General features: G+C 50.6%; 1 protein-coding gene across 7 annotated transcripts in view; it reads left to right on the forward strand.

The window, feature by feature from the left end:
• Bru3 (CUGBP Elav-like family member bruno 3) overlaps positions 1-14,239 on the forward strand; it is a 570,754-nt gene that overhangs the window by 11,096 nt on the left and 545,419 nt on the right. The window contains exon 1 of one of the 7 annotated variants that reach the window (XM_076903224.1): positions 868-1,087. The exons of the other annotated variants lie outside the window; for them this stretch is intronic. The gene's annotated coding sequence lies outside the window, so the exon portion shown is untranslated. Of the gene's footprint in view, positions 1-867; positions 1,088-14,239 lie in introns of those variants that run through there. 7 annotated transcript variants of the gene reach the window in all.

The raw sequence follows: 14,239 nt of genomic DNA on the forward strand, positions 1-14,239 counted from the left end.
TGGTGAACGGGGTCTCCGCTCTCTTCAGCCTCGATCGACAGGGTGACGAATTCCGTTCTTGATGAGTACGACTACGTCGAGGAGGAACACGGTCGGTAGCCACGCGGTCGACGCTCTCACCGGCGGTACCAGCATCTCCGTGGGGGCTGACACCTAGCACGAGGAGCGTCTGCTGCGGAGCTAGCGGAAGAACGATTCCGTCAGAGGGTTCACCGGTGCACCCCCTATCGTGATACAGTGCTGTTATTGTTATTGTTGTTGTTATTGATATTTTGGTGATACACGTGCAACACCCGCTACCAGTACTGACTGCGCGCCGCAGGAAAACGGGGAATCGAGACCTCCACCGGACCGCTCGCCAAGTGTCGCTCTCTCGATGTTCCGCGATCGAAGCCGGTAGACGCGCGTGTCAGCCGACGTTTTGCTCCGCGTCGCGAGGATCGTTCGGGTGGTAGCGATATATTTATGGATTTCGTCTCGTCAGGCTGACCGGCTGTACGCGATCGACGACACGTGGATTCGGATCCGATCGAATCCTGGCTCACGTGGTCCTCGTACCGGCGACGTTCCTCTAGCGGACGTGCTCGCGACAGACCCACGGATGTTCCTCGCGTTTCAATCGGTGGTTACGCGGCGATCAGAGTTACCGCGGTCGTCGTAGTGGTTGTTGAATTTTTATTGATGCTACGTAACGACATTGCCACGTCGAACGTGTACCAGTGTCCGGTCGAGTGAAGGGGTAGAGGAAGAGTGTGGAAGAAGGGAGATACGAGACAGTCCGTCGAACGATTCTTCCGTCCTGGTGTCGAGGATCGCTAGCGCGTGTCTACCATTTTCATGTCGCGACTAGGAGGAGAGGGATGACGGTGCATCGTCGTTGTGCTGCAGACGCTGTCGAAGAAGACGAGGAAGACTCGTGAACGAGCGACTGGGACGCTGCTGGGACGAGACGCCGCGAGAGAGTCATCCGGTTCCCGATACTTCGTAGGATTTCGCGGATCCGCAGGCACGCGGAATCAAGCAGGCAGCGTGGAGCGCTCGGCGATCGTGTGGCCGCGCGCCGCGGACCTCTACCTTTATCAACCAGGTACACGAATTTCCTTGCACGGACGCTGACGCTCCGGCGAACACGGGATCGAGGGCTTTGTGTCGGGGATCCTTTGTTCGATGGAAAGTTTCGAGGCGCAACGCTGATGTTCCGTGAGAATCATGCCAGCGAGTACGATAGACGCTCCTGTTTTCCCCCTTCAAAACGGTATACGATACGCGTCTAAGCGGCTGGAAAACTTTTCCACGTATCAGGTTCCCTGGCTAATCGTTCCAAGAGCTTGCTCGGTACGAAACGCTGTCCGTTATCGAGATTACGAATAATCGAACGACGAGACGAGGGCACTGAATGGGGGATGAAGGATCTCGACGCGAAACGGAAGGAATTGGAGTAGTGGGTTCTAATATGTCGGGTGTTCACCCGGTGGAATTTGATATTTTTACACTCGTAATAAGACGGGAATGCACGGTTCGCTAAAAGATCGCGGAAAGCTCGTTGTGGTATGTCGGGCCATTCTTCAGTGCCTAAGCAACGAGCTTTCGTCGCATCGGGGGTGCATTCTTGCGCCAGTACCGAATCCCCCAAGCATATTCCAAGTATGCTCAATAGGATTCATATCCGGTGACAAAAGGCGTGCTATTTTTCCGTGACGTCGCCGCGGCATCCATCCCTTTTCGCCATGGAGGACGTCTCGCTGTAGCCGAGGAAGGTAGCTCGCTTTATGCGCGTCGTTAGCGTGTGACGCTTCTGGTGATACATCTCGCGCAATTACCCAGTTTGTACGGCATTCTTCTTCGATCCTCCCGATATTTCTGTGAAACTTTCTCACGGTGTTTACTTCGAACGAGAGAAAGCAATTGTTCGATGCTTCGGTGAACTTTTCAAGAGAGATACAAAGGGGGACGAGTGTCGTTGACTCTTTCTACTTTGAGCTGGTTGGACGGTTGGAAACAATCTCGACGCTCGTAGTCTGGAAAAAATTCTGAAGTACTCGATTGGCAAGAAAGTATTTTCGGTTTTGCGAGATAAAACTTGTTTTTTATACGCGAAAAGTAAGCTTGAATCAACTATATATTCTAGCCACAACTTGCTTGTAACCAACCCTAAGTGTGGCTGATAACAAATGTTAGAAAGAAAAGATGATAACGCTCATGAAAGTCTTGCAAAGCAGTCGTAACGTTACGCGTGACCACCTACAAATACTCTCTTGCCAATCCAACATATCCATGTCACAAAAATCCCAAGAATTATACGAGAAATCGTCTCTTAAAGTATCCAACGAGTTGCGTCTGGTAGCCGCGGACTCGTCGCACCAGCGGAACAAGTATCTCGGTTAATCGAGAAAGAAGCTAGCCAGGGGGAACGTCCGCTTCCTCTTCGAATCATTGTCCGCCCCGCGTGTACCCTCGTCTGGCACGGTGGCAGCTTCTTTTACACGAATTGATATTAGCCGGAGCGCGAGGAGGCAGCAAATGAGTCGTGGACGAAGGCGATTAAATTTTTGCGTTCTCGCGGTGGTATACGGGTGCCGTAGCCAATGGCACTTGAGTTTTGGTTTTGGCAGCGCTTCCAAGAGTGTTTCCCCCTTGTATTTGCAATCGAGGTAGGTTACAGCCTGACCCGAATCCTTAAGCCAGACCACGGTCACGGGATGCCCCGACGAGCAAGCACGTAGTAACCTACACGCCAGGCTGTGCCAGGAGCGGTCCTTCTGCCTCCCTCTCCCTTCATTTCTATCTTTTCCTTGGCTCTTGCCTAAAACTTCTCCCCTAGCCGGGAGGAGCCTCCCTTTCGCTTTGGGGTTTACAGGGATACGCTCGACGGAGGACCGCGGGGATTCGATATTATACGAGCAGAAACAATATTTGTTATCTGCATCGGTGTACGATGTCAAGATTCGACCAGGCTGAAAGTTTCGCGACGGCGGTGACCGAAAATTTCCTCCTCGTTTCCTTTGTTGACAAAAAAAGAAAAAAAAAAAAAAATAGATATTCGACGAAACGACGACCGTGGAAAAGATGCACGCGCGCCTCTCCAACCGTCTCGCTGGTCAACATTTATCCGACATTATACGCGATTCCGTTTGTTTTTAAATAAATTCCGGTACAACGGCCAGGGGCGAGGGTTCCTTAGTATTCCGGTCGCATTCGCGGACCGCGATGTTGGTAAAGAGTCGCACTTGTTGGCGTCGAGGGACACGAGGACGTTGGACGTGGGACACGGAGGAGTCACCGGCGAATCGTTGCCGGTGGCAGGGTGAGGATCGCACTCGGAGGAACGGTGGAAAGCGAGGCGAGTGCGCAGTGGTCAGCTCGCACGGTCCCCCGGGAGATTTCTGGACCGCAGTCCTAAATCAGGTTTCGCTCCCTCGGCGGGGTCCACGTCGCCTCTGAGCCCAACCCTCCGCCTCGTCGAACCTGCTCGCGATATACCGAACAAAGCGAACGAGCAGCACAATTCCTTTTTTCCGCGCTGCCTCTCTCTACCCGCCCCCTTCCGCCCCTCGGCAATTTTCTGCTACGTGCCGGATAGCATCGAGCACCCGGGCCCGGGAAATAACTCGAAGCGAGAAAATACTCTAACGGCGCGAGGTACACGTACGGAGATAGGAGAAAGGCGTCGGTGGATTCGTGCCGTTCTAGTTCAATTTTTCGAAATCGACCAGGGGGGATGGAGGACTGTCGTTGGGACGGGGGGCACGCCGCGTCCGTCCAAGTATCATATCGCGTGTGAACGTGCTAAGTCGAAGGTAACGAGTCGACGATAGGGGGAAGCAGGCCGAAGGGGACGATCGTTCGACCGAGAGATCTGCGCTAGGCACATGCATTATCGTAAACGATATCGCCTTCGGCCAGACGCTGGTTATACACACTCGCGCGCCCTTTACACGGTCCCCAGCGTACGTGCAGCCCGTGACAACCGCGCGCGCGCTCGCGCACACACCCCCGTCGCGCGCTCGCCCGGGTTATACGAAAGCAGTTGCACGTTTTGTCACCTAGACCTGAGCAAACAACTTGCCGGAGGAGCCGCCACCGAGTCTTTTCCATGACCCCGAGAATGAGCACGGTTCATCTACATAATTCCCGCAACGACGACCAGTGTGACTTCCCCTAACATCGCCCGCCCCGGCTATTTTTTGCACGTGCGACTTCCCAACTTCTCTTCCACCGTTTCGTGCATATTTAAACGCGCGTACAACCGACCCCGTGCCCGCCTGATCAATGGCGATACTTGTGCCACTTTTCCTGTAAAATTGCCAACTGGCTACTATGGTAAATGAAACGCTGCCCTCGACGAGATACGGAGAACAGTCGCGCTAAGGGTTGCGTTGATAAATCTGAAGGGCGCCCATTTGGAAGTGTTTTAAATTTTCCTAGGATTCTGTAGATTTTTATAAGGCTCGCGAATTTCGATGAGGAGGGACGTGAATTCGCGCGAGGGTTCGTAATCAGAGGTTTCACGTTTGTACCCAGCTGCCTTATCGCGAGTTTCGCGAGGACCTGCGCGAGGACACGGTTCCTGTGCGCGCATCCAGCAAGAACCGTGGGTATATTTTAGCGCGGCAAGTTAGAACCCGGCTTGCCTCGCCTTTGTACCATTATGGCCGGGACATTACAGAAGGAGATACTCGCGCGCTTTCTCCGCGCCGTTGTACTCCGTGCAACGCGGCGGCGATCTATACCCGTAACGCCCATAAACATAGATCAAGCCCAACAATGGGCCGCCGGTAAACGTATTGACATTTTATACTTCCCACACCGCCGGCTGACTGGTTGCCTCCGCGATCGTCGAAGCGTTACTCAAACTGCAATACCAGGAACAAACTGCGGGCCACGCCGTTCTCTCCGCGATTCACCGCACGACGAAATGCTAATGGACGCGAACAGATGCCGGTGGAATGTTTATGAATCACCGTTCCGAAGGAATCGGCCGGGAAACGGCAATTTGACCGGCTTTCACCAAGGAAAAAACCTCTCCTCCATCTGCCTATCGATTGTTCTTGTTTCTCTTCAACAATTTCCATTTGGCGGTGATTTTCGTGCGATGCATTTCTCTATGCAAATTGTTCTTCTGTGCCATTTAAAGAAAGATTTTTTATTTGTTAGGCTGCGAGTAAATTGTTTGGTGGAACTGATAAATAAATAAGGGGATGATCGAACTCTTTAGGCTGGCGCAGGGAGAAGTCTGAAATTAGAGGGTTGTTAACCTGATTCTAAAGCGTATGGCTGATATTGGGTTAATACGGTGAAAGTCCTCGGAGAGAACTCCCTTCTGAATTGTGTTACCGGAACAGCGACGTCTGAACGTAACGCCTCGTTCCACTTAGCTGGGTGCGTAACTACGGCAAGTAGATACAGTCTGTGTATAGCCAGACGTGACGTGTCGTTCGAATATGTTTCGCGTCTATTATTTTCTTCCACCGTCGCGTTTCGCGTCCCTGCACTTGCGTACCGTAAATACGTTTTCATATTCTCGACGGTGAACCATCGAAATTAATTAATCGAAACCGATATAGAATCATTAAAACGCAATCACGAGCGTCTGATTATTTTTCATTGCGTAAATGTAACTACTGTTCGTCGTTATTCGCCTCACAGTGAAATTAATTCGAGAATTGTCTGTATATTTTAGAAATATCTTATAACAGAAAATATTCGAATCCCCATCGTGGAAATGTGTCGGGTAAGCGAATCGTAATTGGAGAATTCTATAAACGGAATGAAAAGCTTTTCCGTTCCAATCTTCGGTATATTTTAGCACCAATGAGAGAATGTTACATGTTTATCGCAGTCACGTGCACCGGTTAATTTATGTCAAGCTTCAGTCGTAGCTTTATTTCGCTGGTAACCTTAATTTTAAAGCGACCAGGTTAGTCAGCGTTATCAAAATAGTAAATTTAATCGCGTGACGTTCCCCTAAAAATTTCTACTCGAATACGTCACTTATCACGGCTGCAATTATTTCGTTGGGATTATTAACATCGCTTCGTACCGTTATATTTTAATCGCGCCTGGTAAAATTTTTATTCGAGGCGTGCATCGATTCATCGCGCACCCCCAACGATTTCTAATATTATATTTCTTTCGCCTCTTCCTCGAATACTGTTTCTTATCATATTTATTGCTTCGACGGCGGGAACACTCTGGCAGCTACTGTATTTTGTTTTTTCGCGTGACAATATTGCGCGTCGCGGAGATGTTCGAGGGAAGGCTCGAGGAGGCGACGGCGACGGAAAGTGCGGATGGGGTGGGCACGGAAAGAAGGGCGTGAAACTTTCAACCGCGCAGACGGAACTGCGAGAGCCTCGCGCTTTCTCGCATCAAAAGCAATTTATACGATTATGCGCGCGGCGCCTTCAATGCGCCTTAATCAAATAAGCCGCGCCGCTACGATGGCGACGGTGGAAAACAGCGAAAGACATCGGGAGACGCTTTGAATCGTCGCGCTTTGAAAACGCGCCACGCGGAAAATGTTCTCTCGCTTGATCCGTCAGCGTGCATATACAACGAGACAAACAGGGCCGCCGCCGTTCCCCGCCGCTACGGACAGAATAAAGATCCCCGATCTCCAATCTTTCACGGAACGCTGCGATTTTCTAGCGAAACGCTCCGCGAATACGCGAACGCGTAAACCCTCGTATCGAGGATCGAGCGACTTTCACGTCAGTTTAACTTTATTTAATCGCAGCCCTTTTTTGCGAACGAAACATTTCTCGAGGCGCACAGTATTTCTGACTGCAGACAGAAACGCTTCTCAGGGTAAATATATGTGTACCATTCAAACCAAGAAGCACTTCAGTGCCAGAAGTCTCGAGAAAAGTATCTTGAAATCTTTCTTGCTTAAGTGAAAATCGTTTTCAAATTATATACGTAATTTAACATTCTTTCTTAATAGATTTATTATCGTAATGGGAATTACGCTATTGATTATCGAATCAATTCGATATTTTCGCACAAGAACGATCGCGATAACTTTTTTCTCCACAAAAATGCTAGTAATACGAGACAAGCTTCCTTTCTAACACGGTAAAAGGCGTCGAGCGTGCAGATTCGCGACGATACTTATTACGAGCGATGTTTTTGTAAGAAAAAAATTGCTGCACGATAAGGGAAAGTTTCACACGAAGCGATCCTTCAACCGTTCACGTCGGATTCGTTTACGCCGGTCGGGAGATGTTTTCAAATACCGCAGCCTTGGAATAGGCGCTACCACCGTCGCTGGAAACAGTGCCAAAATCTCAAGAGAAACGCGCTCGCGTTTTGCGTCCGCTCTTGGCTGGATCGTATCCCGCCCTTCCGACCGTCCCTCGCCGGCCTCCCTTCCCTTTATTATGTTAATTGTTTCAAACTCCAGGCATCATAGCTACGTTTATTTTCCATTCTCGTCGCCTTTCTCGCCTCCGTGGCTCTGCGCGCACCCCCGCGCTCGTCGAACCACCGAGCTTGCTCAAACTTCCCCCGTTTCACCTTTTGCCCCTCGCTTGTTCGCGAACGCCAAGCGTGTTCTGTTTAATTAAAAGAATCGAAAACAATCGGACACGCTCGCCGTTCCGTTCGCGAGACGGATGGTTGGAAGATCGCCGTGGGACGTGCCAAATTACACCTCGCGGCTCGAGACATTTCTGCACGGTTTACCAATGTCTCGCGAGAGGTCTCGCGAGCAGTCGTCAGAGGACGCTTCGAGTGGTACACTTTTCCTCCACTTCCTGGAGAACGCGAGAAACCGACTGGCAGCCGTCCTAGTCAATGAAAGGAGCCCCGCGCGCCCCGTCACTGTAATTAAAATATCGCGCATAATATATAGAGCAACGACGGAGGGGAGGACAAAGGGTCGGAAGTATTAAGGCGGGTTTCGTGGCCCTTCCCTGGCGGCCCTTTTCGCCCACCTTTTCATCGACTGACTTTTTACCCTGCCTTACCCACTCGCAGCGTTCTCTCGGCGTTGGGGATGCCGGCAGCCTCGTATATTTTAATGCTCGCCTGGCGGAATGCAGTCGAAACTGTTATTACAGTTTTAATTAAACGAAAATTATATCATTTCGTGCATTTTTGACGCGAGCGCGCCGTAGCGTGCCGACGTGTTCAAGCTGGAACCCCGCGAACGAGCCTCCAAGCCTCGCGCGCAACCCCCGTCGTTGAACCCGACGTTTTTCTGTTTCGAATATTATACAACAACCGCTGTTGCCGCGGACTTCAGCCTGCTAAACTCCTCTTCCACGGCTCCCCTGCAACGTCCATGCTGGCAGCAATTTTTTCTCAAAGATCGTGGCGCGTTTAATCGCTGCGCGCTCTGTACACGTTTCATCGCCTCGCTCTCGACGTTCACGCACCCTCTGCGAATAACACCGGCGGGAGTCGCGGGGCCGTGAAATTTTTAAACGACGCGTCAGACTTCCTTACGATCGAGCGACGAGTATCGAGGCGAGATTAAATCGACACGTCCTCGTAGACTTGTTACACCTCGCGCCAAGTATCTTCTCGAATCTTAACCGTCGAGCTTGTTCCAACGGCGTCCCTTAATCTGGCGTATTTTACGAACTCGCGCCACGTGAACTTCGAGTAACCCGACGAACGTACACGATACACGCGGATAGCGAACACGAAAGTCGATGCAGCTGAATTTCGAGGAACTCGAGCGATCTAGACGAAGCTTCATGCCTCGCGTAATACACTCGCGTACGCGATAAGGGTGTATCCGTCCGTGAATAATTCCCGCGCGATGACGATTCGATGAATGGAAAATTTAGGGCAGCGCGTGGCCGGCGGGGTCGAAAATTTAATAACGCGAGGGCTGCCGTGCGCCGCGCAGTATATTACAGAGGTTACGTTACCGGAAGACCTTTCATCTTTAAATGGCTACGCCCCGATGTCTTCGCGCATATACGAACTTCTTACGCGCGGTATGTGAAGTACGGCCGGTATTTATGTTGCGGCGATAAATTCAACCGACGTCTCGAAACGGGGTTAGAAATACGCGAGACCGCTTTCCCGTGCATGCCGCTCTGTTCTTTTTTTTTCTGCTTTCTCTCTCTTTCCCTCTCTTTTTCGCGATGAGAAATATGCGCGACGATTTTCTTCGCGTTTGTCAACGCTGGTTTCTCGTGGCTGTTCGCGGTTCCGTGGCGATCGAATTCGAAAATTGTAGCTCTCCAGTATTTTTTTTTTTTTTCTCTCGTCCGTTGTACATTCCGCGCTCAATGAACCGCGCGAACTGTTTTCCGGGAGCGATTAAGGATTGCGACAGAACTCGGTTTTTAGTATTTTAAGGTCCCCCCGGGACCTTTATGTGACAAATGTGCTCCATTTCCAGGCTTTCTGGGGCAGGAGGATATCCTACTCATTCCTATTTTTAATGCAACGCGACATACGTTTTTATTACTACGAACACTTCTCCTATTATCTAGCTGAAATATTTGCTTCTATTTTGCTGCAGCTAAGTGAATGCAACGAGGAATATCCTGCAATTAAACGCAACGAACTTCCATTTAATCCTCTCTCTCTCTCTCTCTCTTATTCAACAACCCATACACGTGAATCATACAAAAAAACCAAACACACTTCCGATTAACTATCCAAAAGCCTCACTGAAACAACTCTTCCTCCACTACAGCTCTCGATCCAGTTCAGCTCCACGTCCATCATATCGATAATGGTACCTCGCGTTTCACGAGATACGTGAAAGCCACGCTAACACGTCTATCCTGTAAGCCGTTTTGGGACAAGCACCAGGTACAGGTGCGTTCATCCCGTCTGGTCTCGTTAATTCAGATCGCGGCTTCTTGGACGAAATTGTGCCTTAATTTGAAAGCCCCGTAAACGCGGCCGCGGGAGCTTGCTAAGGCGTGGTGTTCGGTCAGTCGGTTTCCCTAGTCTTCCATGGGAAGGTTAGGCTCGCTCTATCCCCTCTATCCCGTTCCTTTGCCCGCCTGTTACGGGTCTCCCGTTCTTTCCAACGAGGCAACCGACTCCTTTGGCTATTCCTGTAAAGGGTGACCGCAGGATCTCGGGGCTCTCCGCTATCGACGTTGCTCGAGCCTCGACCGTGTGGAGCGAAGGGCGCAGGAAGCCGTGGGGTGGGCTCCGCAGCCAGGCGTCGGGTTACGGACGGCCCTGACTAACACCAAAGATGTCAGCACGGCATAATATTATCCTAAATACCCTGCAGTTCGGAATTTACTCCGAGATACATAAGCTCGCGGTCTGCTAATACCTGCGAGGCTACTTCGAACCCTGGAAATTGCTCATCCAAATTACGCCTCCGATACTCAGCCGACACGATTACAATCGGTTGCGAATGAACAAGTTTTGGGGCGGCGTCTGTCTCGCTGGTTCGAAGCGGACGTCGAGATTTCGTCGAGCCTCTCGACGGATTAAAATTGAAGATCGAGTTAGGCGCGCTGTCTGGGATTTACTCGACAGAAGGTTACATAGAAAGGATACGGAGGTATCGACGCGTCGCTTTTCATTTCGCGCGAGTTTATCAATATTCGAAACGGAAATAAATGGGTCGAGGGATACTTCATTTATTATGCTTTGACAGTCGCTAGAGAAGCGTTTCAAGCTGAGTTCTCTTCCACCAACGGGATCGTAGATTCGCTACTTTATCGCAACTTTCTGCGTGATATGTAGCTCTTGAATTCTATCCAAATTTCAATTCTACAGTTACGTTCTTGAATTCTTTTACTTAAACTATCCGAGCACTGCAAGTTTCGTACCGCGCATGTAATACGATCCGCAAGAACGAGCTCGAATTTGAGGACAAATTTTAAATATCTTATCACACAGAGAGAGAAAGAGAGAGAGACACAAACATTTGCAAAGAACATCCAAGTACCACGAACTGTCCACCTGTCCGATCAAAAGCGAGCCAACCGATCGAACGGCAATCCGATTCCGATTTATTCGAGCTGCTCTGGGGAAAGGGATAAACCGTCCGTGGGCAAACAAACTTCGCCGCGATTATTTCATATCAAGCGTAAAGTACGTGCCGATTGAATTGAACGCGATCGCTCGAAGGAAACGGGCGGTTTCAGGCGGGCGCAGCCGGTTAGATGTTCGGATAAAACCGGGGATTATTGGGAGGTGAGAGCGGCGGGTTTGTTTCGAAGTAACGTGTCGTGCGCGAAAGGTCTGTAGGGCGTATTATCTCGGCCGCGGTTCAATAGGCTGGACCGAAACAAAGAGGGTGGGCCACCTAGCAAAATAACGCCGACGTTCCACGGGGCTAGGAGCTAACCGAGAAAAGGGATCTCGATGCTCGACGTACGTGTGTCGAGCATCGCCGTGGGGGTGTTCGTGCAGGCTCCGCTGTGCTCGTGTGAGTGGGAAACGAGGAGGACTACGTGAGGGTGATGCCCACGAGGAGTGGAAACAATGGAGGAAATAAAATAAAGCTTTGGACGGGGGATAGGGAGGGATCGCGCGCGAGAGAGACGCGCGTCGAGAAGAAAGAGGTAGGAGAACCTTCGTCCGTTCGTTTCAACCCTTCTGAGTCCCCTTCTCGCCGCTGCAAAATTGTATTTATGTTAATAGAGGCGGCCAGTGTGACAACGTCGTTCGTACGACCAGCTCCTCTCCGTGGCATCGGTTCGTAACTGGCGATCCTCTCGGGCTAGCGTTAATTCGCCGCGAATGAATCGTTCCGGAAACGAGAGGGACGAAAAAAGGGGTTTGCAGGAGGAGGAGGAGGAGGAACGCCACTCACGATTCCAACGGCAAACGGCTGGAAGTGGTGAACATAGTTTACGTGCCGCGCCGCTTTACTTTCAATTCCACTTTCGAACTTCTCCAGCCACCGGGGCGTTCTCAAATAAACGGTATCAGACCGCCTATTTGTTCCTCGCCGGGACACGACATCCGCGCGGCAGGCTTCAGCCGCGGTAAGAAGATATACCTAGACACGCATGCCTTCTGCAGCTCGTTACTGGAAAACGCGACGCAAAGTCCGCGCGAATTACCGCCACGGTATTTAGAATAGAATTCTGTTCGCCGTTCGCCATGATGGCGTCCCTCGGATACCACGCGGGGCCCGTGCACCCTCGCGCGAATAGATTTTACCAGAAAGGGCGACTTGGTCCAATTAGATGACTCTCGTTTCGACCCAGTTTCAGATTACGTGTTCGTTGTAAACGTTATTAAGATCTGACGATATTTCATGTTGAACAGAGGCGAGACTTCAGATTTCGCTGCGAACTTCAGATTTTATCCAGCGCTACTTTTTCCCACCAACCCCTATCGAAACGTAGCTACGAGTCGCGAGGTGCGCGGCGAAGATTTGCATTTTTAGACGGTCGTATCGAGGCGAGAGGACAGCGAGGGTGATCCAGGGACGAGGGACAGGAGGCGAGGTCAAACGCGAAGGACGCGCGGAGCTAAATCCGGGCAACGACCCCTGTTAGCCGTAAGCCCGTCTCCTCTTTCTCCCTTGCTCGCGTCACAGCCGTGATCGGCCATGGTTCCGATCAGTCTGATGTCCGTTTAGCTATCCCGGCTCCCTTGATTTCGCTGCGCGCAATCCTGTTCGAGAGCCAGGACCCGGCCTACTCGTATATCAACGTGTCTCGTCTTACCGGGTTGCTTGTCAAAATCGGTAATCCGCGGGCATCACTCGTGGCTGCTTAACGAGAAGTCGACATGAATCATCGGGATCAGCGGACCCCGCAGGATCAAAGCCGCTTTAAGGATCGTGCCGCTTTTGCGTTCGGCTACTCCGCTCTAATCACTTGTTCGTTAGTTGTCGTAAGTTTCCGGTGATAAGCCGGATGTGCTTAAAGATTTTACGAACTTCTGTCGTGGCGATGGTTACGCGGTGGTTGCTGGAGATATTTCGTTTAAATTCTTTAACTTTTGGTTATTCTATATCCAATTTTGATCGAAGTAAGAAGAATAATATTAGATTTATTTAAAAATACAATGGGTGAGTTTCTTTTGGGAGCGATGAAAGTAGTGAATGGATCGTTTTTCTTCCTTTTTCTCTTGAACTTCCAGGGGAAGAAATGTGATTTCCGAATCGATTTTCTAACCGTATTTATAGCTCGCGCACCCAATTTCAAGTAGAATATTTCAGAAACACGTAGACCGCTGTAGTGTCGCCATATTTCATTCCCAGCTTCCTTATGACGTCCTTTGATTCTCGAATTCACGATAGATAAAATGTAAAAATACGAAGCGACCATTCCATATGCATTTTCACTCGAACGATGCGAATAACCTTTCGTCAGATAAATAACTCATCGTCTGGCTCAGAAAACGGGAGGCAGTTCGAAAGTATTCAGCGGCTGCATATTGCAGTTTCAGTTGTTCCCATCCGAGATGCGCTTATTTATATTCGCAGTCGAATTCAGAATTCTTCGATCGAAACATGGCTCTGCACTTTCGCATTCACAATTCTATTCCACACAACACGTGACGCGTATTCACCTTCGAATTAGAAACTTATCAATCGAATGCATCGCGAAAGGGACCTCGCGCTGGATACATAAAATTATAAACCACAATTATCGAATCTCTCGCTAACATTTGCTCGGCTACAAACCACCCACCCAAGACTGCCATAATTGCCTCAAATTCAATTCGAAATACCAGCGGCGCTCAGCGTCGTTCGGTCACGCGATTCGTTCGCCGTCAAAATTCAATCAACGGTTTTATTCGCCGCCGTCCTATTGTCCTCGATTTAACAGTCTTGCGATGAAATAAGTCGCGGTACCGTCGAACGCTCGTACGAAAAGTTTAAAGCCGTATTTTCGATAAAATTGAATCGCGCGTCGCCCCCATTCATCCGAATGTATCCTCGCGGAGGAACGTAACGTCGGCCCAGTCTCGCCTCCTCTCTCTCTCTCTCTCTCGTTCTCTCCCTCGCTATGTAGCAACAGATTTTCGATCCTGATCGCTACCTGGAAAACCACAGATCCTGCACGGTCCCACGGCTATACGGCCACGCCCTACTCGCCGACACGATAGCGCGATTTCATACGCGTTTGAAGTTGGTTTGAGGCCAGACCGATGTCGGGAAAGGTTGGCTGGCCAGCCAGCCCTAGCTTGCCGCAGTCGGCCGGCCGTGCGCGGCGGTCCGCTTTTTGGAGAGCGACCGGACAGAAATGTTGTTTAGCTTGATTGAACTTTCAGCGCGGGGGTCCACTCTCAAAGCACGCTGCTTGCCACCCTCCGCCCTACCGCTGTACACCCCGCTGCC

This window comes from Xylocopa sonorina, chromosome 10, assembly GCF_050948175.1.
Source record: "Xylocopa sonorina isolate GNS202 chromosome 10, iyXylSono1_principal, whole genome shotgun sequence".
Classification (NCBI taxonomy): Eukaryota; Metazoa; Arthropoda; class Insecta; order Hymenoptera; family Apidae; genus Xylocopa; species Xylocopa sonorina.